Genomic DNA, 24,593 nt, shown 5'->3' on the forward strand with positions numbered 1-24,593 from the left:
TTTCTACGCATCACAGTGTCATCGAAATTTTTCTCAAAACAACAATTCAAACCAGGATTATGTGGCCATAGCAGAGTAAGCTTTGTAACAGGCCAAGAGGAGGAAGAGAAATTAACCTGATGGTCATTAGGGCCAGAGCAGTGGATAGAGCCTTCCTATCTGGAGTAAGTAGTACACAGAATCTGATATTAGCTTTTCTAAAAATTGTGGCAAAAAGCACATAACATAAAATTTACCATCTAAGCCATTTTTAAGTGTACAGTTAGTTACAGTTACAGTTCAGTAGTGTTAAGTATATTCACATTGTTGTGAAACAGAACTTTTTCATCTTACACTTACAAACCTGAACCTCTATACCCGTTAAACAACTTCCCTTTTCACTCTCCCCTCAGACCACAATTCTTTCTGTTTCTATGAATCTGACTACTTTAGATACCTCATATAAGTGGAAACACGTACGTAGTATTGGCATTCGTTTTAAATGTGTCTTAAAAGAGAGAATGCACAGTGCTTCCCTGGTGGTGCAGTGGTTAAGAATCTGCCTGCCAATGCAGGGGAGATGGGTTCGAGCCCTGGTCCGGGAAGATCCCACATGCCGCAGAGCAACTAAGCTCGTGTGCCACACTACTGAGCCTGAGCTCTAGAGCCCGCGCGCCACAATTACTGAAGCTCATATGCCACAACTACTGAAGCCCGTGCGCCTAGAGCCTGTGCTCCGCAACGAGAAGCCACCGCAATGAGAAGCCCGCGCACCACAACGAAGAGTAGCCCCCACTCGCTGCAACTAGAGAAAGTCTGCACGCAGCAACGAAGATCCAATGCAGCCAAAAAAAAAAAAAAACCAAAAAGAAGTAAAATAAATAAATTTATATAAAAAAAAGAATGCACAACTAGATAGCGCACACATAAAGTCATTCACACAGACATGGTGTGAAATCAGTCATATTCAAACCTACAGGTGGTCCTTAGGTCTGATGGGAGAATGTAACTTCTAGGCCTGGCATGGTCATTTCCCCTTAAAAAGCCATTCCAAAAAAAAAAAAAAAAAAGTCATTCAAAGAGGTCAAACAGAGCACAGGGCTCATGCCAATAGACCTAGAAAGCTCCAGAAAGTCCAAAGGTGGTGGGGCTGCCACAAGACTACTTTGCTTCCCAATTCAGAGATCGTCAATGATTACATCACGGTGCCTTGATGGTACCAGTGTCAGCAGGAGTTCAGCAAAGCATCACCAGCCTAAAGCAAAGGAGTAAGCTGCTCTTCACTGGGTCCTCACTCCTTCCTCCTATCACATTAAAACCCAGGATTAATCTTGACTGTTGGCAGGGTGACTGGTACCTGCTAGCTCTCTGAAGTCAAGCTAAGATGCTCCTGCGTGGGTAGATGAAGACGCTGAGGCCTGTTTTCATCACCCATTCTGTAGACCTCCCCTTCTTCGATATGTATGTCCTAATGAAGCAATTATCTACACTTACACTAATGATGTAATTGGGACAAGTAATTATGAAAGCAGAACATCCATTTTCAAAGAAATGAATAACATTACCTTTCTTCCACAAACATTATTTAAGACAAACACAAATAAGCTCACAAGAACACAAGCTACCGAAAGATATTTAGGAACAGCATTCCAAACCCCAATGTGTTCAGGAGAAACGGAGAAAAAAAAAGCCCAACACCCCCAAAACAAAAACAAAAAACCTTGCGTTGGACTCCCACCAGGCAGGGATTTCCTCAAAGCCTCTACTTCTGACTGAAGACATGCAGGTGGATGAGAGTATTAAGAATTACTCTACCTCCACTTCAACATCCCTCACAACCTGGCATTTCCTATATTTAGGTCCTAGCAACCTCTGCTGCTGGAAGGACACTGGCTTAGGCAGGTCCCCGAGTGAAGCCAGGAAAGGAGTCCGGAAAGCTGTCATCATCTCACCGTAGCACAACGGGGCTGCTTACAGTGGGTGCCTGAGCAGCAGACGGATGGGCAGAGATGGGGTGGGGGGAGGCGGGGAAAAGTACTGAGGGAGATAAGAGGTGAGAGAGAAAGATAAAGAGAGCGACTGACCAACTCAAACACTGAAGAGCTCTCACCAATCACCTGTCTTAGATTGCTGAGGCTCCTGCGGCTTTTATTGTTTGGTGGAAGCACAAGTGAGAAGAATTGGACCAGAGGGTCTTGGGCTTGTCAGCAGCAGGAGGGAAACGACCTTTACTGCTGCAAAGAGGATGCAAATTTCAAAAGCCTAAAATCTGCAATGAAGGGAAATGGAAATGTGCTGAACGTGGGTTTGACTGGCAGCTTTCCTCATCTGCCGATCACAGGGTAATAAACACTGGGAGATGGCAGAAATGAAGACAAATGCTTTCAGCAGCACCATTCCCCACCCGCCCCTCCTCTTACGCCCCCACTCAGCACATGACAAGAGAGTTAAAGCAAGAAAATAAATCAGCTTCTCAACCAACTCTTTTGTTAAAACTTTCCTTACAGGCCACCTACACGTGAATTATTGCTCTATGAGCCTACATTCTCATTAGGAGGCCCAGTTTGTAAAGGGTGAAAAGCTCCTGTCAAATCACACCTGTACATTACGGGGTACAGCATTACTGGGCTGAGTCAGTTGGGGCCAGCATATAAGAAAGAGGCCACAGGCTGCTCCCAGAGGGGAAGGCACAGAGGCCCCAAGCCTGTGAGACTCTAACTCAAGCATGGCTCACTCAGTTTAGAGGAGACTCTCGAGCTCCAAGGACAGCATGGTGTCACTTCACTGCAATCACTGCCACATTACCATTTACCCAGGGACAGAAAGGCTGAGTAAGCTCTGAGGGCCAACAAAGAAGACCCTTGGGCTTGGAGGGCAAAGGTGAAGTCAGATCACAAAGTGGATACAGAATACAATACTCGGTCTTGACTGCCAACTTCACATTCACTTTGGAGTGAAAGAAACATCTATAAGGTCGAGGATCATATGGGTTTCCTGCAAGTTAGTGCAAGGGAAATATTGCATATTTTAGGACTTGCGACATTGAGATAAAGCATCCAGCTGACTTAGTTTTTGTAAAGGGACTAGGGTTTTTTGAGTAAGGTCAAAAGGTTAGTAATTCCTAATCCATGTGGTGGCAGCTGCTTAAAGGAAGATGGTTGAGCATTTTGTAAAAACTACATCCTGATTACGCTAAAAGTGAGCCTGATAAAAATCTTAGTAACTAGATCCTTTAAGATACTCAAAAAGACATTCTGTCCTATTGGCCCAGTCTGGCTGTTTTTTTCCAGATCAGAGGTGGAAAAAAGATTCTAGACCTTTGTTCTAAAGTGCAGGCAGAGGGGCTTCCCTGGTGGCACAGTTGTTGGGGGTCCGCCTGCCGATGCAGGGGACACGGGTTCGTGCCCCGGTCCGGGAGGATCCCGCGTGCCGCGGAGTGGCTGGGCCCGTGGGCCATGGCCGCTGAGCCTGCGCATCCGGAGCCTGTGCTCCGCAGCGGGAGAGGCCACAGCAGTGAGAGGCCCGCGTACCGCAAAAAAAAAAAAAAAAAAAAAAAAAAAGAGTAAAGTGCAGGCACCAACTGGTGGAAAGTCTGGAGCAAAAATAAGTGGGAGAGACCTTGGTAAATGGGCCTGTTTCAAACCACAAACTGCTCGGAAACGTGAGTAGTCCCCAGAGCCAGGCGTGTGCTCTGGGATCCTGGGAGAACAACACTTGTCACATAAAGATAGCTAATTTGAAATAGTTCCTAATTAAAATCCACTGTTCAGACATTAATATCAGGCACAAAGTGGAAAAGCATTATTAACAAGCCCCATATTGAGATACTGCTCAGAAGGATGCACCTAGAAGCTAGACAACAATCTGGATAAAATCTAAATAAAATCTCACCTCCTTCTGGAAGCTTTTCAGAATTAGGGAGAAATCCCTCCCCACACAGCATTAGCCATTTTCATAACACAAAACATTTGTCATCTTGTAGGTTACCTGTATATAAAGTCTGCAATGAGTTCAAGTGTTTATATCTCTGTGTACACCTAGCCATCAATTTTCAGTTGATACTGCCTGGTCTCTTTCTTCTTTAAGATAGTGAACTCCTTGAGAGAAGGGGGTCAACTTTTCACTTAAATTTTAAATATTGTACAGTCGCAGAACTTAGAATTTTGCCATTCATACAGTTACAAAGGGTGAGGAGCACCAATGGGAGCTGCAAGGAAGGTCACTGCTAGCCTTATGAACTGTCCTTCCACAAGTGAGAAGACATGCCCTAGACAGTCCTTACTATCTATATCTATTATAGGGACAGGCTGAATTATAAAGAACCAAATCATATGTTAATTTTCAGTCCAGTATATACATCCAGGAATGGGACTAAGCAATTACAGTTTGCAAAAAGAGCATGTCTTTAATTATAAATAAACTGAAACATCCATCGAGAAAAAAACAGCTTAACAAACTATGGTCAATTATACTATGGAACACCATTCAGCCATCCAAGAGAATAAAGTAGATCTGTATGTACCGACACAGAAAGATGTCCTTGATATATTGTTCTGTATGATCCCATCTCTATAAAAAAACAAAATGAAGAAAAAAATAGGTATATAAATATATATGTGTGTGATGAGGCATAGAGAAAAATTTGGAAAGATATACTCCAAAGATGGTGAACTCCTTGAGAGAAAGGGGTCAACTTTATACTTAAATTTTAAATACTGTACAGTCGCAGGACTTAGAATTCCCTTTGGGGAATGGGACTGAGGATAAGAGTGGTGGGGAGAGACTTAAGCATTTTACAGTACATATTTTGATATTAGCTGAATTACAGTGGACCTGTTTGGTTTTTGGGTTTGTTTTTTTTTTTGCGGTATGCAGGTCTCTCACTGTTGTGGCCTCTCCTGTTGCGGAGCACAGGCTCCGGACGCACAGGCTCAGCGGCCATGGCTCACGGGTCCAGCCGCTCCGCGGCATGTGGGATCCTCCAGGACTAGGGCATGAACCCACGTCCATGCATCGGCAGGCGGACTCCCAACCACTGCGCCACCAGGGAAGCCCAGTTTTGGGGTTTTTTAAAACAAGATTTAAAAGGGAAAACAGGAAGAGTGAGAAGTTACCTTTATAATGATCTATGGAAATCTTGTACGTTTTACCATTTAATATCCCCTATATTCGACATATACATTTATTTGTTCTATGAAGCTAACTAGTTGAAGGACTTGAGAAAAACTCCTTGATCCTGGGTTTGCAATAAAATTCAAAAACCTCAAGTTTTCCATTTTTACCAAGTGACAGTCAGAATGATACTCTGAGATGCCCTTCATACATCTAAGAAGAGGGTTATGTCTTTGGTAACCAATAAATCTGTGCTATTTGACTAAAAAGGAGTCAGAACAATTCCACCTCTGGGTGAATATCTTACAAAAAATGCTACAGATGTACACAAGGACATATGTCAAGGAAGTTCAAGGCATGTTGTTATAGTAAAAATCTAGAAAGTTTCATGTTCTTCAATAGGGAATAATGTATATAAATGAATACTAGGCAACAATTAAAAGGAACAAACCAAATCAATCAAACTGTGTCATTGTGGATTGATGAAAAACATAATATTGAATTATAAAAGTTGTAAAAATGATACATATGGTATGATACCATTTATAAAAATACAACTCTTAAAACACAAAGCAGGGCTTCCCTGGTGGCGCAGTAGTTAAGAATACACCTGCTAATGCAGGAGACACAGGTTCGAGCCCTGGTCCGAGAAGATCCCACATGCCGCGGAGCAACTATGCCCGTGCGCCACAGCTACTGAGCCTGTGCTCTAGAGACCGCGAGCCACAAGTATTGCAGCCCGTGTGCCTAGAGCCCATGCTCCAAAACAAAGAGAAGTCTCTGCAATGAGAAGCCTGCACACTGCAACAAAGAGTAGCCCCTGCTCACCGCAACTAGAGAAAGCCCGCGCCCAGCAATGAAGACCCAACGCAGCCAAAAATAAAATAAATTTAAAAAAACAAACACAAAGCAATGATATTTTACTAACATATTAAGTTATAAAAGAGGGACTGCAATTATATAAACCAAGTTCATGATAGAGGCTGCCTCTAGGTAGACCGGGAAATATAATTATGGAAGTCAAAGGGAACTTCGACTTTATCTAAAAAGATTTTATTTTTAAGAACTGAGGGGGGAGCTCGCTTCGGCGGCACATATACTAAAATTGGAACAATGCAGAGAAGATTAGCATGGCCCCTGCGCAAGGATGACACGCAAATTCGTGAAGTGTGCCATATTTAAAAAAAAAAAAAAAGAACTGAGGGGGGAAATTCCCTGGATGCCCAGTGGTTAGGGCTCCCTGCTTGCACTGCAGGGGGCATGGGTTCGATCCCTGGTCGGGGGAACTAAGATCCTGCATGCTGCGTGGCAGCCAGAAAAAAAAAAAAGAATTGAGGCACGCAGGGCAAACTGTTAACAACTATTAAATCTTGGTGTGGCGGCACAGATGCTTGTTATATATGTGTGTGCCTGTATGTATGTATTTATACTTCTTTATATTAAAAAAATCTCTCACTATTGAAGGGAGAGAGAAAGGGGATAGGAAGGAAGTAAACAAGCAAGAAGCTGGGGACACAAGGTAAAGACCTTTAAATGCTTCCCCACAATCTTCAAGCCTTGTCCAACAAAGAACGGGTGAGGCAGTAATTGGTTAAAGTGAAATACTCTGGGATGTGGAGTCCCACTAAATTCCAAAGGTGGGCAGAGACGGCCATATTCCGTTTACTTGGAATTCTTGACATGAAAGATTTCTCCCACAGAAACATATCCTGTGTCTCAGTGAATCATGTAAAGGTGATTATACCATGTAAAGCCTGAGCTACTGCACTGGTGAAACCATCCAGCAGGCAGCTATGAATGGCATATGGTCACACAAACTTTGTACCCAACAAAAGCGGAGGCTCTAAGGCCATAGGCTTCCTGGGTTCACACTAGGAACAGTCTGTCTGCACAGACGAAATGTACAAACAGATGCCCAGCCCTAAGCTTTTCTCTTAGATGCCACCTTAAAACATCTTACCAGGGCTTCCCTGGTGGCGCAGTGGTTGAGAGTCCGCCTGCCAATGCAGGGGACACGGGTTCATGCCCCGGTCCGGGAAGATCCCACATGCTGCGGAGTGGCTGGGCCCATGAGCCATGGCCGCTGAGCCTGCACGTCCAGAGCCTGTGGTCCGCAACGGGAGAGGCCACAGCAGTGAGAGGCCCGCGTACCACAAAAAAAAAAAAAAAATCTTACGTTGAAGAAACCTAAGATTTATTTTTAATGTCAGGTTAGATAAATTTCTGAGACAGGCCTGTGGCAAAATTCTAGTTTTTGAAAGGGATATTTCACAAGGGAAAGCAAAGGAGTTTAAGGTATGTTTTAGTCTCTTCCTTTCTGCCAGAGCTGCTGATATAAACTCCTAAGGAAACACTGGGCCTGCTATCACTCTTCAGGGATGCCTGAAAGCCAGTGAGCATAATGGTACCCATACCTTTTAAAGACGAACTCTGTCTGTAGTCATCATAAAGAATGCATGACAACATGCGAACTTCTCTATAGGCCACTTAGGGTGTGAGTAAGTAACATCATGAAAGAATCCTGCAGTTATCACTAAGCTATGGGCCCTTGTCCTTTACAAAACCATCTATCTATCTTCCTCTCCACTCTCCTCACTCCAATCCATCTTTTTTTTTTTTTCTTTTTTGCGGTATGCGGGCCTCTCACTGTTGTGGCCTCTCCCGTTGCAGAGCACAGGCTCCGGACGTGCAGGCCCTGTGGCCATGGCTCACGGGCCCAGCCGCTCCGCGGCATGTGGGATCTTCCCGGACCGGGGCACGAACCCGTGTCCCCTGCATCGGCAGGCGGACTCTCAACCACTGTGCCACCAGGGAAGCCCTAAAAGCAGAGTTTTGATTGTGTCACTCATCTGCTCAAAAATCTCTAATGGCTCCTCGTTGCCTAAACTGAGCTCGGTTCTTTGGTTTGTTATTCAAGGCCCTCAACAATCTGTCTGCCATCTACATTTCTGTGCTTATCTCTTACTGCTCTTTAGTCATGTGTTTCTGGAAATATGTTTTAAATATATCTCCACTTTTATACTTTGCTTCATACTGTTCCTACTATCTAGACTCTTTCCTCTCTCTCCTAACAAATGTTTCCTAAAATCCCCCAATCCCCGTCCCTGATCAAGGACTCTCCCAATCCCTTTTTCCAAGAAGTCTACTGATCTCATTAACCTGACATGATCCTCTCTTTGGAAGCCCCATAGCATATTGTTTCTCTCTCTTATTCTGTCATATTCCTTCTGCTCTATCTCCTACCCTCCTGTCCAGGCAGGACTCTGCCATTATTCAGTCCACTTAAGACAAGTACAAAATTCAGTCCACCAGAGGTCCAACTCAAAATCTGTAAGCCAAGTATACTTGCTCTGTTCCTGCTCAACACTGTCCCTGGACCTGAATCCCCACACTCCATTATAAATAGGTTCCCTGTTTGTTTTTTGGCCACATCATGCGGTTTGCAGGATCTTAGTTCCCTGACCAGGGGATTGAACCCGGGCCCTCAGCAGTGAAAGAGTCGAGACCTAACCACTGGACCACCAGGGAATTCCCATAAATAGGTTCTTTTGACAGGAAGACAACACATGATTTTCTCATCTTTGTATGAAATATCTTGATGCTCTACCACAGAAGGTGTGCGATAACTCTGTATTAAGCACAGAAACAAAGGTTTCTTTGACTATGTGTAGACTCTTACTACTATATTGTTAGCAGAGTACGGACTATCTTAAATCCCTGTGAGAGACTTAAGTACCTCTCAGTCCTTGTGCCCTAAAAAGAGCACTTTGCACAAACCACATAGTTGCAACTCAGTTTGTTGCCTTGGAGCCAGAGTACCTTTGGCTTTGAGAAACATCCATTCAACCAGCAGAAGGACACCTCCAGAATTCCTAAAACCACTTTTGTTTGATTTCTGAACTCTAGGAAAGTACCCAACCTCTGGAAATCTACAAAATACAGTACTCAGGGCACTAAGAAATTGATGGTTACATGCAGGAGAAACACTCTAGGAATTTACTTCCTTCTTAACTGCAGCCAAAACAAAGCAGGGGTGGCCAGGTTTTCCACTGCAAGCTGGTTTAAGGTTAAAAAGTTTCTCCCTTTGGACTCTGGAGGATCTGAGCTGGGAGCACGGTGTCCCCTTTGTCTGCCTCTGCAAGGCTCTGGCCTTGAGGCCAACAGGATTACCACAGCCATTTCATGCTCTGAAAAGTCAGAAAAGGCGAGATGGGGAGCTTTTCACTCAAGGAAATGCCTAGTAGCCAGAGACAGTTCTGTTTCTGTTGAAAAGATAAGCGGGGATGCTGAGGTTAAAAAGCAAAATTTCCAACAATGCTTAATGAAAGGTTTGGAGACAATGTACAGAATTAGGCAATGGGATAAACTCCAAGAAGAGAGGAGCAGGTGCCAGAGCAGAAATGCAGCAGAGAATCAGCACCAGACAGTTCATGCATTCAAATTTCCATGTATTTAAAATGTCATCAGGAAGCCCTAGGAGTACAGACTTGATGTAGCAATTAGGGGATACAGGCTTATCCCTCTTGGCACAAAATACCCACATATAAGCTCTTAGGGTAAAAGTCAAAAGAAAGTAGAAAGGAAAGCTTTACCATAAAAAATTGAGCAGCTGCTACACTTTGTTGCCTTAATAGATAATTAACTACAGACCTTCTTATGAAGAGGTAGCCTAAACTCAACTACTGTATTCAAAGGCATAGAGCTCCCAGGGCCCAGACTGGGTTTTAAACACTGGGTCTACAGACAGTCTTCAGGAGCTCCAAGAAACCACTGAAATAGCAAATTAAATTTTGTGTGAGTGTGCACGTCACTGTATCAAGTGGGTTTTGTTTTCTATATTTTATGGTGCTTTGATATCTTGGGGGCCACACAGACTGATAGACTGCCCCTCCCTGTATTAGTTAATTCCTAGAGATAGCAAACAATTGCCTACAAGACTGCCCCTCCCTGTATTAGTTAATTCCTAGAGATAGCAAACAATTGCCTACAAGCATGCAAACCAACCAATCCAGATCCCACACCCTCAACCAATATATCCTCTGCCCTAAATCACCGTCCATGTTATGTTTTATAAAAACAGGCACACTGTGCCAACCAATGACAGTATCACCAGCAAAGAGATAAAACCTTGGCTTTCAACCTCACTAAGGCTGACAGAGATAGATTTTTAGACCAAAGTACGGAGTCCTGAGACATGCCCAGAATAGAGTAGTGATCTCAAACCAGAGGCTTTTTGATGGCTGAATGAGAACTGAATATTAAACATATATCTATCAAACATACATAGTAGAAGATGTACATAAAATGGTAATATGATGTCCTTCTTGCTTGGCTGAAGCCAATAATCCAGTTGGGGAGATAAGAGTTATGTCAGAAACATTACAGGGGCTTCCCTGGTGGCGCTGTGGTTGAGAGTCTGCCTGCCGATGCAGGGGACACGGGTTCGAGCCCTGGTCTGGGAAGATCCCACATGCCGCGGAGCAACTAAGCCTGTGAGCCACAACTACTGAGCCTGCGCGTCTGGAGCCTGTGCTCCGCAATAAGAGAGGCCGCGATAGTGAGAGGCCAGTGCACCGTGATGAAGAGTGGCCCCCGCTTGCCACAACTAGAGAAAGCCCTCGCACAGAAACGAAGACCCAACACAGCCATAAATAAATAAATTAAAAAAAAATAATAATCCATCTTAGAAATTATCTTAAAAAAAAAAACATTACAAACAAGAAAAGGCCACTTAAGTGTCTAATGAATGGTACAGATGACTAGAGCCACAGCTGTTTAGGAAAGGTCACTGGGCCTGGGGAGGGGAAACCAGGAAAGCTTAGGGAAGAAATAGGAGCTAGGGCTTAAAGGAAGGAGCAAAGGATTTGGAAAGGAGGAGAGGGGGAGAATGATTCAAGGAAGAAAGAGGCTACTGCTCAAGGTGATTCAGGGTTCAAGGGCTAATATCAGTTCAGTGGGAAGCAAAGGCTCATATAAAGCAGAATATAATATGAGGCTTAAAAAATGACAAGGAATTTGTCATCTGTACAGCAGGAAATAGAAACTCTTTGAAATTTTTTGAGTAAGGGAATTACAAGGTAGATAGTTTTTAAATTTCAATTTTTATCAAAATACTACATACACATAATTTTAAAAGTTAAAGAGTATTACAAGGCTAATAAAGTTAAAGAGCAGCCTCCTGCTCCATCCTCTCCCTTGATTTCTGCTCTCCAGAAGCAATTACTTTCCAAATCTTTTAGCTGTTTTTCTTCTGATAATTAACTGTCATATTTCTGCTGTTACTAATTTTTCAATTTCAGCAATTATCTACTGGCTTCCTAAGATGGGAAATGATTTCTCCTGCTCTCTTTCCTCCCTCATCCTACCAAAATAGTTATACCCCATTTTTAGGTTAAATAATGTTAATTATTTACAGTATTATGACTATATAAATATTCATAGCATACAGGAATAGTATAATAAATTTATATTGCCTTTCGTATACAATTTTGTTTCTTCTGGAGGAGAAATGTTGTCCTAAGTTGCTAGTCGTAACTCTTCTTTTCCCATTCTCTTTATACAATGAGCATATTTATTTATTTTTGGCTGCGTTGGGTCTTTGTTGCTGTGTGTGGGCTTTCTCTCGTTGTGGTGAGTGGAGGCAACTCTTTTGTTGCGGTGCGCAGGCCTCTCATCGCGTTGGCTTCTCTTGTTGCAGAGCACAGGCTCTGGGCACACAGGTTTCAGCAATTGTGGCACGTGGGCTCAGCAGTTATGGCTTGCGGGCTCTAGAGTGCAGGCTCAGTAGTTGTGGCACACGGGCTTAGTTGCTCCGTGGCATGTGGTTTCTTCCCGGACCAGGGCTCGAACCCGTGTCTCCTGCATTGACAGGTGGCTTCTTAACCACTGTGCGACCAGGGAAGCCCTGGCAAATATTTTAAAGGTGGGAAGACTAGAAACAGGGAGCCACCAGAAAGAAAACTGCAGTGGTATGACAATGGCCAGGGTAAGAATAGTGAGAAGAGAAAGAAGAAACAATGAGACACTCCAGTAGGGATGAATCACCTATACATGGTAGGAAACAGAATATAGGTAGCTGGGGTGAAGTAATAACCCACAAAAATTTACAGGCCTAGCACCTGGGCATCAAGAAGAATGTTGGTAAAATTACTAAAAATAGGGAGTGGGAGAAAGTTTGGCTTTCAACGTATTAAACATAAGAAGGTTGTGGGCCATTCAAAGTGGAAAGAATTTAGAAAAATGTCTGAGGGGCTTCCCTGGTGGTGCAGGGACTTAAGGTGATAAGAATGTGCAGAGACTTAAGAAAACAATAGAAAAGATCAATGAAACTAAAAGCTGGTTCTTTGAAAAGATGAATGAAATTGATAAACCTTTAGCCAGACTCATCAAGAGAAAAAGGGAGAGGGTCCAAATCAATAAAATCAGAAATGAAAAAGGAGAAGTTACAACTGACACCACAGAAATATATAGGATCATAAAAGACTACTATGAGCAACTATATGCCAATAAAACGGACAGCCTAGAAAAAATGGACAAATTCCTAGAAAGGTAAAATCTCCCAAGACTGAAACAGGAAGAAACAGAAAATATGAACAGACCAATTACCAGTACTAAAATTGAATCAATAATTTTAAAATTCCTGACAAACAAAAGTCCAGGACCAGATTGCTTCACAGGTGAATTCTACCAAACATTTAGAGAAGAGTTAACACCTATCCTTCTGAAACTATTCCAAAAAAATGCAGAGGAAGGAACACTTCAGAACTCATTCTGTGAGGCCAGTATTATTACCCTGATACCAAAACCAGACAAAGATATCACAAAAAAAGAAAATTACAGGCCAATACCACTGACCAACACAGAGGCAAAAATCCTCAACAAAATACTAGCGAATTGGCTCTCACAATACCTTAAAAGATCATACATTATGATCAAGTCAGATTTATTCCAGGGATGCGAGGATTTTTCAATATCTGCAAAATGATCAACTTGATGCACCACATTAACAAACTGAAGAATAAAAACCATATGGTCATCGCAATAGATGCAGAAAAAGCTTTTGATAAATTCAATATCCATTTATGATAAAAACTCTTCAGAAACTGGGCACAGAGGGAACATAACTCAACATAATAAAGGTCATATATGACAAACCCACAGCTAACATCATACTCAATGGTGAAAAGCTGAAAGCATTTCCTCTAAGATCAGGAACAAGACAACGATGTCCACTCTAGCCACTTTTATTCAACAGTTTTAGAAGTCCTAGCCACAGCAATTAGAGAAGAAAAAGAAATACAAGGAATCCAAATTGGAAAAGAAATAAAACTGTCACTGTTTGCAGATGACATGATGCAATACATAGAAAATCCTAGAGATGCAACCAGAAAATTACTAGAGCTCATCAATGAATTCTGTTAAGTTGCTGGATACAAAATTAATAAATCTGTTGCATTTCTATATACTAACAATGAAACATCAGAAAGAGAAATTAAGGAAACAATCCCATTTACCATCAAAAAGAATAGAATACCTAGGGATAAACCTACTGAAGGAGGTAACAGACCCCTGCACTCTGAAATCTGTAAGACGCTGATGAAAGAAATTGAAGATGACACAAACAGATGGAAGATGTACTGTCTTCTTGGATTGGAAGAATCAATATTGTTAAAATGACAATACTACTGAAGGCAATCTACAGATTCAATGCAATCCTATCAAATCACCAATGGCATTTTTCATAGAACTAGAACAAATTTCTTTTTTAATTTGTATGGAAAAAACAGAAGACCCCAAATAGCCAAAACAATCTTGAGAAAGAAGAACAGAGCTGGAGGAATCATGCTCCCTGACTTCAGACTATATTACAAAAGTACAGTAATCAAAACAGTATAGTACTGGCACAAAAACAGACATATAGATCAATGGAACAGGATAGAAAGCCCAGAAGTAAACCCACACACTTATGGTCAATTAATCTATGACAAAGGAGGCAAGAATATACAATGGACAAAAGACAGTCTCTTCCATAAGTGGTATTAGGAACACTGGACAGTTACATGTAAAAGAATGAAATTAGAACATTTTCTACGCTATATACAAAAATAAACCCAAAATGGATTAAAGACCTAAATGTAAGACCAGATACTATAAAACTCCTAGAGGAAAAACATAGGAAGAACACTCTGTGACCTAAATCACAGTAATATTTTTTTGGATCCGTCTCCTAAAGTAATGGAAATAAAAACAAAAATAAACAAATGGGACCTAATTAAACTTAAAAGCTTTTACACAGCAAAGGAAACCATAAACAAAGTGAAAAGATAACCTATGAACTGGGAGAAAATATTTGCACACCAGGCTACTTAGAAGGGATTAATTTCCAAAATATACGAACAGCTCATACAGCTTAATATTAAAAAAAAAAATCAAAAAATGGGCAGAAGACCTAAACAGACATTTCTCTGAAGAAGACATATGGATGGCTAACAGGCACATGAGAAGATGTTCAATATCACTAATTATTAGAGAAATACAAATCATAGCTACAATGAGGTATCACCTCACACCAAGCAGAATGGCCATCATTAAAGAGTCTACAAATAATAAATGCTGGAGAGGGTGTGGAGAAAAAGGAAGCCTCTTACACTGTTGGTGGGAATGTAAATTGGTGTAGTCACTATGGAGAACAGTATGGAGGTTCCTTAAAAAACTAAAAATAGAATTACCATGTGGTCCTGCAATCACATGGGCATATATCCGGAGAAAACTCTAATCAAAAAGATACATGCACCCCAATGTTCATAGCAGCACTATTTACAATAGCCAAGACATGGAAGCAAGGTAAATGTCCATTGACAAATAAATAGATAAAGATGTGGTGTGTGTATATGTATGTGTGTGTGTGTGTGTGTGTGTGTGTGTGTGTGTGTGTATACACACACACACACACAATGGAATATTACTCGGCCATAGAAAGAATGAAATAATGCCATCTGCAGCAACATGGATGGACTCAGAGATTGTCGTATTGAGTGAAGTAAGTCAGACAAAGACAAATATCATGTATCACTTATATGTGGAATCTTAAAAAATGATAGAAATGAACTTATTTACAAAACAGAGATAGACTCACAGACATAGAGGGCAAACTTGTGGCTACCAAGGGGGACAGCAGGGGCAGGGAGGGGGAGATGGATAAACTGGGAGTTTGGGATTGGCATATGCACACTACTGTATATAAAGTGGATGGGTGGCGGGGCTCTACTGTATGGCATAGGGAACTATATTCAATATCTTATAATAGTCCATAATGGAAAAGAATCTGAAGAAGAATATATATATTTAAATTTATTTATAACTGAATCGCTTTTCTGTGTAACTGAGGCTAACACAACATTGTGAATTAACTACACTTCAATGTTTTAAAATGGTAAAAAAAAAAAAAAAAAAAAAAGCCCAGCCATCACTCTTAAGGAAAAGGAAGATGTAATCAAATGTTAGGTTTGGTTGGTATAGGCTTTATGCTTATATATATATAGCTGTAATATATTTTAATTGAAATTGCCTCAGGTAAAATGTGTTATTGTATGTTGAACTCTCTAGCTCTTATAACCCTCCTGCCTCCAAATGAAAGTACTGTTTTGTTTCTTTTGGCCATGCTGCACGGCTTGTGGGATTTAGTTCCCTAATCTGGAATTGAACTCACACCCTCAGCAGTGAAAGCTCTGAGTCCTAACCACTGCACTGTCAGGGAATTCCCTGAAACTACTGTTTTTAAAACAGAATTTATTTTATTATACTGAATGTCTTAGGAATATAACTCTTGCATTACAGCAAAATAGGCTATAACAGAAGCACTGGGCACTAGAAATATGAAAAAAGACAAGGTTCTTGACTTGAGGGAACGAATAATTTAGTGAGAGACAGAAAATATGTATACAAATATGAGAATACAAGGATAAACATTGTAAAATTATAAATACATTAAACACCCTAGGTACAATTTGAATATATTACCTTGAGAGTAAAATAAATCTAAGAATAAGACATAGCAGAAGTATATATTTCACTTTTTTAAAGTTATAATCATCGAATATCCATACTTTGCATTCAGATATAACTGAGCACTGTGGTTTATGTTCATTTTTCAAAAAAATGTAGAAAGATACTTCATGAACTATAATGGCTACCATTTTCTAAATATTTATCTTGTGCCAAGGGACACCATAAGTTCTTGTTCAATAAATGTTCCCATTCAATCTTCACAAGTATCCTACAGGAAATCTGTTTATTCATTAGACAAATACTTAGTGAGTTCCTACTACATGCCAGACAGTGAACAAAACAGACAAAAATTCCTGCCTTCATGGGAATTACATTCTGTGGGAAGGAAGAGACATATAACAAAGACATGAGTCCACACAGCACGTTAAATTATGTTAACTGTCATGGAGAAATATAAAACAGAGAAGAGGAATGGAAAGTACAAAGGGTGAAAAGTTGGCAATTTTAAATACCGTAGTCACTGAAAGGCTTATACAGAACCCCTCTTTACAGATGAAGAAATTGAGGCTCAGTAAGTTAAACAACTTTCCCATGGTCACCCAGTTAGTAAGAGGTGAGATGAAATCTGAATTCAGCTGTCATTAGTATTAAGCTATATGGCCTCTCCCCAAGGCAATAATAAATTCATTTACACAGGTTTGCTTTATCAGATTATTTCTTTAAGATTATGTTGGCATTTTTAACCTCCCAAAGTGGTTAAGAAATAACTTTCTACTTTCAGGATTTGATGTCTTATTTCATATCCACATAACTTTTACAAAGGAGTAGGGAATGGCCTAAGATCTTTGGTTGACATTATATTCTTGGAAAAGCTGAGAAGAGATCAAAATAATTACTCAAGGAGAGTCAAAGGACACTTCACAAACTACGTTCAGCCTATGAGAAGATTATGCACAAACCCTAGACAAGTCCTGCTTCCTGTTACTGCTGCTGTAACCACCTCTATTTAGTTCATCAAGAAGTATTTATGTCCCAAGGGTGCCTAGCACAACTCAGATGTGCTTCAGCAACTCATTTTATTAAGCTGAGATGGATCCTTTTCAGTCTCCTAAGACCGTCTCTTAGCATCAAGGTATTCCTGTCACCAGAACATCTAAAGTTGGCAGTCCTGGCTTGTCCCAAGTAGTTCATGTACTGCAAATAACCTGGGCGCTAAGGCAAACATCTACTTTTATTCCTTTTAACTTCAGATAATATATTTTTCAAAGAAGGTAGAGTGCTTTACCATTTTTTTCCACTTAATCCCTGGAAGGAACATGGAGGTAAGCACCCCATCCTCACCTGTCAAGTGGACAAAGACACAAAATGACTCACTCAAATTACACTGTGAATTATTGAAAGAGCCAGAATGACAAAAACCCGGCCGTCAATGTCTAGTTCACCTTCTAGCACACAAGATCAGTAGTTCTCAGTCTTTTTGTGTTCACAATGTACCATTTGGGTACTAGATTTTTTGGCAGTATTTTTGAAGGGATTAAAAGACTCAACGCAACAGTAAAGTCGACACTAATAAAAACGCCAGCACTATTTTAATAAGACAGTGTCTCACAGCACACGTCTGATGGCCTTTGGTACCGCATCAATGAGCAGAACAGTACTCCCTGCCCTGACTGTTCGCACTCCAACCTAACTTCTCACATGCTCTAGGAAACACAAGCTCTGTCTTTGGCACCAGCATCTTACCTCTTACTCCTACCAACTTATATCCTACTCTAGAACACATGTGTGACATCCTCAGGCCCAAAGTCAACCTCACACTGAAATAATTTTGTTTAGCAAAACTGCATTTCACACACCAGACAAAACTTGGTGGCATACCAGCATGCTAGGTTGTATAAGAAAAGCCAGCCTCCCTTCAGGAAAGCAAAGCTGCCTCCTTGACTAAGAGGTCAACTTGAATTTAGTGGTTAAATAATACTTTAATGCAACATCACCAGGAAATAAGCAACTGACAATCAGCGCCAAAGGCACTCATTAAAGACTGTATCTTCCCGTATCACATCAGAATGACAGCGTCTCTGACAGCCAGAGAAACAATTGACCTCATCTAAGGAAGCTAAGCTGGAACGACACTGTACCTCCCAAAAAAGCTTGTTGAAGAAAAGGCTGTTGAAGCCTGGTTTGAGTGGTAGGAACTTTAGGTGTGGTTAAGAGACACAAGGAAAACTAGAGAAGTGATAACTTGCATTTTTGTAACAATTCTCTGATAGGCTAAGTATTCTATTGATATCTTTGGGTAAAGCCTTGTTACAGATCAAAGTTAATTATTTTCCTGTTACCTGTGGGGGAAATTGTGACAGAGTGACGTAATGATCAAGAGTAAGGAAACAGATAAAACCTAGGACGTCTGTTTACAGTAAGTCAAAGCACTTTTGAAAAGATACGAAAATAATAACTGAACCTGAAAGTTAACTTATTTTTTTCTGTTAAAAATTCCCAGCACTTAGTGTAGGGCCTAGCAAGTTGTAGCACTCAAGAAGTATATTCCACTCGGGACTTCCCTGGCGGTCCAGTGGTTAAGTCTCCACGCTTCCACTGCAGGGCTCAAAGGTTCGATCTCTGGTGAGGGAACTAAGATCCCACATGCCATGTGGCACGGCCAAAAAAAAACAAGTATATTCCACTGAATTTATTACACACAAACTTAAAAACAAGACTATAAGACTATATTATCAGGACTTCCCTGGTGGCGCAGTGGTTAAGAATCCACCTGCCAATGTAGGGGACACGGGTTCAATCTGTGGTCTGGGAAGATCCCACATGCCGAGGAGCAACTAAGCCTGTGCGCCATAACTACTGAGCCTGCGCTCTAGAGTCCGTGAGCTACAACTACTGAAGCCCGTGCGCTCTAGGGCTTGCGTGCCGCAACTACTGAGCCCACATGCTGCAACTACTGAAGCCCGTGCGCCTAGAGCCTGAGCTCCGCAACAAGAGAAGCCACTGCAATGAGAAGCCCACACACTGCAACGAAGAGTAGCCCCCACTCGCCACAACTAGAGAAAGCCCACACGCAGCAACAAAGACCCAATGTGGCTACAAAAAAACCCCCCAAACTATATTATCTGTCTGAAAAACAATGAGAGCAATAGTAAAATCATTCAGTTTTGGTATTTTTCCTGGTTGATTATTTTCATAATGAAATTAATAAGTATTAGAACCACAAGGGGAAAATAGTTTCCAATGAATAAGGGAATAAATGAACAAATCATTGTTCTGAGGTATAAGATTGACATGAACAGAACAGATCCATTCACATACTTCTCAAATACAAAGAGAGACCCTAATTTCTACCCTAAATTCTACTCTTTCTAATGCAGCTATACTGTCTATTGGACAGAGGGGAGAAAAAACCTATTGGGTTGGCCAAAAGGTTCATTCGTTTTCTTCCGTAAGATGGCTCTAGTTGCACTTAGTTGCCTTTAACTTCATTCAAAACAATTTTGTTAGATTGCATGTGAGAGCTGTCACATCAGTGTGCATTTAAAAAAAGACATCAAAATTGGTGAATTTTTGTGTAGCCATTTTAAAATCGAAGATGGAAGAAAAAAGCAACATTTTTAGCACATTATGCTTTATTATTTTAAGAAAGGTAAAAACACAACTGAAATGCAAAAAAAGATTTGTGCAGTGTATGGAGAAGGTGCTGTGACTGACTGAACGTGTCAAAAGTGATTTGCGAACTTTTGTGCTGGAGATTTCTTGTTGGACAATGCTCCACAGTCAGGTAACCAGTTGAAGTTGATAAGGATCAAATCGAGACATTAACTGAGAATAATCAATGTTATACCACGCGGGAGAAAGCCGACATACTCAAATATCCAAATCAAGTGTTGAAAATCATTTGCACCAGCTTGGTTATGTGAATCGCTTTGATGTTTGCGTTCCACATAAGTTAAGCGAAAAAACCTTCTTGACCGTATTTCCACGTGTGATCCTTTACTGAAACGTAACGAAAACGTTCCATTTTTAAAACAAATTGTGACAGGCGATGAAAAGTGGATACTGTACAATAATGTGGAACGAAGAGATCATGGGGCAAGTGAAATAAACCACCATCAACCACACCAAAGGCCAGTCAGTCTTCATCCAGAGAAGGTGATGTTGTGTATATGGTAGGACTGGAAGAGAGTCCTCTTTTATGAGCTACTTCCAGAAAACCAAATGATTAATTCCTATAAGTACTGCTCCCAAACAGACCAATTGAAAGCAGCACTTGACAACTTGACAAAAAGGGTCCAGAATTAGTCGACAGAAAGTGCATAATCTTCCATCAGGATAACGCAAGATGGCATGTTTCTTTGATGACCAGGCACAAACTGTTACAGCTTGGCTGGGAGGTTCTGATTCATCCACCGTATTCACTAGACATTGCACCTTTGGATTTCCATTTATTTCGGTCTTTACAAAATTCTCTTAATGGAAAACGTTTCAATTCCCTGGAAGACTGGAAAAGGCACCTGGAACAGTTCTTTGCTCAAAAAGATAAAAGGTTTTGGGAAGATAGAATTATGAAGTTGCCTAAAAAAATGGCAGAAGGTAGTTGAAGAAAACAGTGAATACGTTGTTCAATGAAGTTCTTGGTGAAAATGAAAAATATATCTTTTGTTTTTTCTTTAAAACTGAAAGAACTTTTTGGCCAACCCAATACAAAGGGCTAATACTCATTCTAGATTTTCCCCTATGCCTAGCAGATAAAAATTAGGCTCAAGGAGAGAAATACAGTACTGGTTCACCGAGGACACCTAATCCCTATCTATCTTCTTCTAAGGAGATGCTGGACGTGATCTTTAGAGCAAGAAAGATGGGGAGAAAAAGCTGAAGTTGGACTTCCCTAGTGGTACAGTGGTTACAAATCTGCCTGCCAATGCAGGGGACACGGGTTTGAGCCCTGGTCCGGGAAGATCCCACATGCCACGGAGCAACTAAGCCCGTGTGCCACAACTATTGAAGTCCACATGCCTAGAGTCCATGCTCCACAGTAAGAGAAGCCACTGCAGTGAGAAGCCCGGGTACCACAACGAAGAGCAGCCCCCTGCTTGCCGCAACTAGAGAAAGCCCGTGCGCGGCAACGAAGACCCAACACAGCCAATAAATAAATTAATTAATTAATTAAAAAAGAAAAGCTGAAGTCAAGAAAGTCATAAGAGAAGCAACACAGAGAAGAGCTGAGAAATGGAAATTTTAAGGCTCAGCTTAAGAAGGTCCACAGATATCTACAGAATGAGGATGAAAACATTATGTTCCCACAGGATCAACCTAAGCACCTGGAGGGGAGGGGAGGAGAGGAGAAAGCGAGTGAGATGGACTGAATAAATTTTTAAATGGAAAAGAAGTCTTATCAACAGCAAAAATTTTTAAATAAATAAATAAGTAATAAAGTATTTTAGGTCCTTCTGAAAGTGGAATAGCAAACCAACTAACTTTAAATCCTAGTCAAGTAACTGGCATGCAGCCTCCAAGGCCCAATGCTAGGTATAATCTGGAATACAAAGGATTCGTTATGATTAAAAGAAGAATTCAAACCTTTGGCTTCTCACAAGAAAGCAGTTATGGGTGTGACGCCTTGGTAGCTCCTAACGTTCAACATTTACGAACATCAAAGCCAAAGGAGAACGTAAGTGAAATATTCAAGTTTAACGTCCAGGTCCTAGGTTGAAAAAGGAATGGGGAGGCATGTGTTTCTCTGGGAAGTAGACTGGGCCTTAATCTTGCCTGTATTAATCTGCAATATTGTTTGATTGAGTCTATTTATGCACACACACAAAAATCCCCTCCCATCACAGACTGCCCAATAAAGAAACAAAAAAGAAAGATATAAGAGGAGTTCTGAGGATAATTCAATTTGTCAAAATGAGGTCTAAGAACTCAAAATTCCAATGTTTTCCTTCACAGACAGGGCCCTGAGGCCACTTCAAGTATGATAGTTTGTTTCAGTTATGCTCCCCACACAAAAGTTATGAGTCATGTAAAATTATAAAATGTGAAATAGTCAAATTGTAACCAACATTGCTTAGCTCTTGCTACAAGAATCCCATAATTTCTTGCCATATCCTTTTCACTCTCATTTTAAGGTCTCAGATCAGGAGAGACGTACAAGAGGGAAGTCTAGCATACAAAATGAAGAGGGCAAAGGAAGCAGGCATCTTTATTTTTTATTGTATTGTATCGTATTGTATTGTTTGCTTGTTTATTTATTTGCCATGCCACAAGGCTTGTGGGATCCCAGTTCCCTGACCAGGGATTGAACCCGGGCCCTTGGCAGTGAAAGGGTGGAGTCCTAACCACTGAACCACCAGGGAATCCCCAGCAGGCAACTTTATTTATTTATTTAAAGGGTATTTACCATGTTTTATCCAGAATTCCTTTTTTTTTTTAATTAATTTTTTTGGGGGCCTGCGTTGGGTCTTCATTGCTGCACACGGGCTTTCTCTAATTGCAGCGAGCGGGGGCTACTCTTCATTGCAGCGCACGGGCTTCTCATTGCAGTGACCTCTCTTGTTGTGGAGCAAGGGCTATAGGTGAGCGGGCTTCAGTAGTTGTGGCTCTCAGGCTCAGCAGTTGTGGCTCGCGGGCTCTAGAGCGCAGGCTCAGTAGTTGTGACGCACGGGTTTAGTTGCTCTGTGGCATGTGGGAATCTTCCCAGACCAGGGCTTGAACCCGTGTCCCCTGCATTGGCAGGTGGATTCTTAACGACTGTGCCACCAGGGAAGCCCCCCCCACCGAGCAGGCATCTTTAAATAAAGGAGATCCCCAGATACCAAGACTATGATTATTTTTTTTCAAGATTTCTAAACTCTAACAATTTTTCCTCAGGTGCCAGAAAAGAACACTGTCTCTCTCTGTAGTGCATTAGCACATAACACGTAGTGTCCCACGTAGGAGAGACACTAATAACACAAAGGAAAAGGTAAGCAACTCCACTTCATGCCTGAGAACAAAGACTAACAATAAGTCCACACTAACCAAAACTAAAACACAGTGTACCTGGAAATAATGGTAGAATGGGACAAAAAGTAAACATGAAGCTGAAGGACATAAACCACCAGTCAGCCTTTCCTTCACCACTATAACCTCCAAATTCTATGTCCAATTCCTCTGGTACTTCCACCCAGTGGCAGCTCGAGAAATTCTATAAATGAGTCTTAGGGCTGGCAGTTCAATAGGTGGGGTGGGGACAGGTTAGGTCCTGAAGCTGCCAGCAGAGCAAGCTCATTGTTTTCACTTAGATGGTATTATTATTTTTTTCTTTTTTTAAATATCTTTATTGGAGTATAATTGCTTTACAATGGTGTGTTAGTTTGGTGTGTTAGTTTCTGCTGTATAACAAAAGTGAATCAGCTATACATATACATATATCCCCATAACCCCTCCCTCTTGCTTCTCCCTCCCACCCTCCCTATCCCACCCCTCTAGGTGGACACAAAGCACCGAGCTGACCTCCCTGTGCTATGAGGCTGCTTCCTACTAGCTATCTATTTTACATTTGGTAGTATATATATGTCCATGACACTCTCTCACTTTGTCCCAGCTTACCCTTCCCCCTCCCCGTGTCCTCATGTCCATTCTCTACATCTGCATCGTTATTCCTGTCCTGCCCCTAGGTTCTTCAGAACCTTTTTTTTTTTTAGATTCCATATATATGTGTTAGCATACGGTATTTGTCTTTCTCTTTCTGACTTACTTCACTCTCTATGACAGTCTCTAGGTCCAACCACCTCACTACAAATAACTCAATTTCATTTCTTTTTATGACTAATAATATTCCATTGTATATATGTGCCACATCACTTAGATGGTGTTATTTTTAAGGGTAGCTTGGGTTGCATCATGGTGCCAGAGAGGTATCTAAGAATTCCCAAGCTCACCCTTGATGCTGGCTGCTTTTACCCCATAGGACCTTAAAATTCTTCCTTGGTAAGACAAAGATTAGAATAGCTGGAAACTTCTTTAGAGCAGTTGTTCTTAAGCTGTCCCTGTAGTCTCTCTACCTGGAACATGGCGGGTGGAGAAACTGGGCATTTGAAAAAACTTATCTCAAGCTTTGTATTGATATGTTCAGGTTTAATTAGTTTACCTAGTAAGCAATATAACATTTTATCCCTTTCTCCCAGTCACCTCATTTCAGCAGAATCAATGAAAATATTCAGACCAAGAAACACTTTGTGACCTTTATAAGCTCTCAGTTAGGTCTTATGTTAGCTGTACTCATTTTGCCTAAAAGAACATCGAGTTCAAATTCAATGACCCATGATAAATAAAGGTAAAGGTAGGGGACCCAAAGAGCAAAGGCAGAGGAATGGAAGGATACTGGCTGAATCCCATCACTACACACTCTAACCTCTTATCAAGGGAATAAGAGACAATCTGTAGTTTTATTTGGGGAGAGTCTCTGCCTCTTTAAACAGTCTCTACACTTCCATTCTCAGCACTCTTCT

General features: G+C 41.2%; 1 protein-coding gene and 1 non-coding gene across 6 annotated transcripts in view; one reads left to right on the top strand and one right to left on the bottom strand.

Annotated features, from left to right (window-relative positions):
• AMBRA1 (autophagy and beclin 1 regulator 1) overlaps positions 1-24,593 on the bottom strand; it is a 174,721-nt gene that overhangs the window by 58,521 nt on the left and 91,607 nt on the right. The window lies entirely within an intron of this gene.
• Positions 6,169-6,273, top strand: LOC136127713 (U6 spliceosomal RNA). Its single transcript, XR_010656167.1, has one exon. It is a non-coding gene; the product is annotated as a U6 spliceosomal RNA (small nuclear RNA).

The sequence above is a fragment of the Phocoena phocoena genome, chromosome 8, assembly GCF_963924675.1.
Source record: "Phocoena phocoena chromosome 8, mPhoPho1.1, whole genome shotgun sequence".
Taxonomy (NCBI): Eukaryota; Metazoa; Chordata; class Mammalia; order Artiodactyla; family Phocoenidae; genus Phocoena; species Phocoena phocoena.